Source organism: Etheostoma spectabile, chromosome 3 (assembly GCF_008692095.1).
Source record: "Etheostoma spectabile isolate EspeVRDwgs_2016 chromosome 3, UIUC_Espe_1.0, whole genome shotgun sequence".
NCBI lineage: Eukaryota > Metazoa > Chordata > Actinopteri > Perciformes > Percidae > Etheostoma > Etheostoma spectabile.
In genome coordinates, this window is record NC_045735.1 from 609,330 (window position 1) to 613,344 (window position 4,015).

The window sequence follows — 4,015 nt, forward strand, 5'->3', positions numbered from 1 at the left end:
TGTGCTCTACAGATAAAGCTGCCTTGCCTTGAAAAATATTTTCCAAACGTGGCCTGGTTTCTGCTGGGGCAAACGGGAATATAAGGAACTGCCACATGTTACGCGAGGCACAGATCTGTGGGTCTCTTTGTAAACTCTGTTCCTTGTGAAAGCTGTTCTTGTGATTTTGATTGTTCTCTCTGCAGAAAACAATTAAACCCTTCCACCGATTACCTTAAACCTTTAATCCCGTTTGCAGCCTTCAGTCTTTATTTTGTTTCAACAAGGTCTCTTCTGCCGCTCAAATTCCTCCCTCGCTGTACACAAACTTCCACAACAAACTCGTATTAGAAGGATTTACTTATAACGAAAAATCTCTTAATAAATTAACAATTATTGGAGGAAAATCCTTGTCTATGTAATATTCCTATTACAGACTTTTAGTTGTAGATCAAACTGCTGGCTATTAACAGGCTGGTACTTTACAGACTGCACTTGACCTAGAGCTGGGCAATATAATAATAATAATAATAATAATAATAATAATAATAATACATTTTATTTATAATGCCCTTTACATTCAAAAGGAAATCTCAAAGGGCTAGATAGGGCTAATATATCAATATTATATCAATTTCGTGATATGCGACTTGATATCGTCTTACATTTTAGATCGTTATATCGTAATATGACATGAATGTCGTCTTTTCCTGGTTTTAAAGGCTGCATTACAGTAAAGTGATGTCATTTCCTAATCTTACCAGACTGTTGTAACTGTTGTGTTATTTGCCTTTACCCAATTAGTCATTATATCCCCAAACCTGATGATTATTTATAAAAAAAAAAAAAATCACATTATGTAAATATTTTGTTAAAGCACCAAGTGTCAACACTACAATACCGCTGTGGTATCGATATCAAGGTATTTGGTCAATAATATATATAGGGAAATTTATTTTTTCTATGTATCACCCTTAACCTAACTTAACCTAATGATGCCTGATGATTAAATCAAATATGTATCATTGTCCCTGCACTGCTACTAGTCTTATTACTAGTCATAGTTTTATTATCACTGTTAATCATGTCATTCAATCATACCAACCGCTTTAATATAATATATAATTATTATATTTCTGGATATCGGTAAACTCCATAGAAACAATAACATTTAACAATTTAAAAACAATTTATATGTTATTATGTAAAAAACAAATACAAAACAAAAACACATTTCTTTGTATAAAACAACTTAAAATTACATTCAGGGCACAAACCCAAATGGAAAATTCAGACAACTTAGGAGCAACAATTTGACTCTCAATTTAAACTTTTCTTCAGAAAGCTCAGTGAGCGAAGTGGGAAGACTGTTCCATATCTTCGACCCTCTAGACAACACACTAAACTGTGTTTGAGTCGTACGAGAGCAGTAATAGTTGAGTCTCTGTAAACTATAGAGTGTGGTCTAGATCGCTAAAGTGTGCCGAGATATCTTCTGTTATGATTTGACACTATAAATTAAACTGAAATTGAAAACAGGAAAGCCTAGCATCCTGGTCAAGATAAACGCAGCAACCAAGCAAAACAAGATGGAGTAAAAAAAAAAAAAAAAACACCCCACAAACAACGCCCCCTGGTTTCAGGGACGGATTCAAGGATGGAGACAGATGTGAGCCAACAGTTCCCAGCAGAGGTCCTTGGTGAGTCCACATGAAAAGCTGTGGCCAAGAGGAGCCGAGAGAAAGCGAGAGCTGACTGAACTCTGAGCAGAGGCGGCAGCGTCACAACACACAGAGAGGCAAATTTATGTGGCTACAGAAGCATGAAGAACTGTGGAAGTGCAGTCACAGCGATTTTCACAGTCAAAGTCGGATCCGTGGGCTTGCAAATGCATCAGTGATCAAGCAGTAAGGGGCAGGGACGGCAGAAAGAGGAAGCTGTTGGCTGCAGATGAATAGATAAAACAGACGACAACGTTGTCAGTCCAGCAGCAGATATGTTCCAGTTTTTTGGTTTTGAGGGTGACACCGAGCCAAGGTGGTTTTCCATTGTCACACCAGAGATCCATCCACTCAACCATCACTCATCCCCGGGCCTAGCTCCCCTAATCCAGGTCTCAGTCAGTCAACGAACCTGCCAGTTCACATCAGCCGAGAGCAGCTGGAATCAATAACAGTCCGATCGAGTTTCTCACATGTGCTGCACAAACATAAACAACCAAAGAAACGCAACAGTGGCTCAACAATTTACCCAGTACAGGCCAAAAGGTTTGGAACACACCTTCTCATTCGATGCGTTGTCTTAATCTACATGACTATTCACACTGTAGATTATCACTGAAGGCATCAAAACTATGAATGAACACATGTGGAATTATGTACTTAACAATAAAGTGTGAAATAACTGAAAACCTGTCTTATATTCTAGTTTCTTCAAAGTACCCCCCCCCCCTTTGCTTTTTTGATTGTGCTGCAAACCCTTGGTGTTCTCTCAATGAGCTTCATGAGGTAGTCCCTGGAATGGTTTCCCTTCACAGGTGGGCCTTGTCAGGGTTAAGTAGTGGAATTTCTTGCCTTATTAATGGAGTTGGGACCATCAGTTGTGTTGGGCAGCAGTCAGGTTGATACACAACTGACAGCCTATTGGACGACTGGTAGAATTCATATTCATAGAGCTCTTTTTCTGGAAATTTACAACTTTAATCTTACAAATTCTTGAGTTTTTTCTCTGAATATCACCCCTCTACCCAGGGACAAGAAGCTCTGTGGCAAGTTAAGCTTCTGATCTTTCTGGAGTGGTTTACTGGTCTGTCCCACTTGAGATCAAAGACTGTCAACGTACTTTTGAGCAAGGCAGTGAATGTCCCATACAGTCTGCTTTGTGACCGGCAACAGAAGATGGAGGTTCTGCAAACTTCTTCTGATTGCAAATGTTTAAGAATGTAAAATCATATTTTGGACACATGAAGTGTAAAACACTGGACAAGCTGCTGGACATTACTGACGATGCCAGCCCCCCCCCCTGCACACAGTCATCAGCACCCAGAGGAGCCGGTTCAGTGGAAGGCTGCTCCTTCCCAAGTGTCAGACCGACAGGCTCAAGGACTCCTTTGTCCCTCATGCCATCAGACTCTACAACCCCTCACTAGGGGGGAGGAGGAAATAGGGCAGAGAGGACAATACATACATTCATAACACATACTATTACAACAGTACTATAAGCATACATACAAAATACAACAGTACACAGACATACACACAGTACAATACATACACACAGGGCACACACACACACACACACACACACACACACACACACACAAACACACAACACACAACACCTGGACTTACATTAATACTGGTCACTTATCACTTTAACACTGGACTAACATTGACACTTTGAAATAATTTATGGCTTTTTGTCTTTATTGGACGAATGTTCTTATTGTTTATTATTATATTATTATATTATTATATTATTATTATTATTATACTGTTATTTTGTTTTTTATACGTCTGTTTATCTACTTTCTTTCTTTTTTTCTTGCTAAAACTGTGCTGGACTTTCAATTCCTGGCGGGAGTCACCCAACAGGATCAATAAAGAGAAGTCTAAGTTTTTAAAAACCAAAGGATTAGTCTGACTACGTGGTCTGGTGTGTGGTGAACTCCAGCTCTCTCTGGCCTCTCGTAGTCCTCACGGCCTTGGCGGTGCCGATCCGTGTAGTACGGCAGGATGACGGTGCCACGGGCCCCCTGAGTGGCACACCGTACCTTAATCGTGCCCACGCTCTCGCTCACCGCACCGTGCTCTGTGAACGTGAAGATGGAGCACGGCTGGTCGTCGTCCAGGATGGTCACCATGGCCACCAGGGTCCACAAAGCGAGCCTGGGGGCGGAGCCCGCTCGTGCTCTCGAAAATCCCCTCAGCGTCGCAGATCTCCTTTTTTTCCTCCCCTTCCTCTTTTAGTCCCGTTGTTGCTTTTTCCTGCTTATGCGCAGAAGAAGTTTCAGCTGTGATTTAGGTTTTGGGCTTAG

General features: G+C 40.8%; 1 protein-coding gene across 1 annotated transcript in view; it reads right to left on the minus strand.

Annotated features, from left to right (window-relative positions):
* Positions 1-4,015, minus strand: part of slc8a2b (solute carrier family 8 member 2b) — a 227,318-nt gene that overhangs the window by 19,472 nt on the left and 203,831 nt on the right.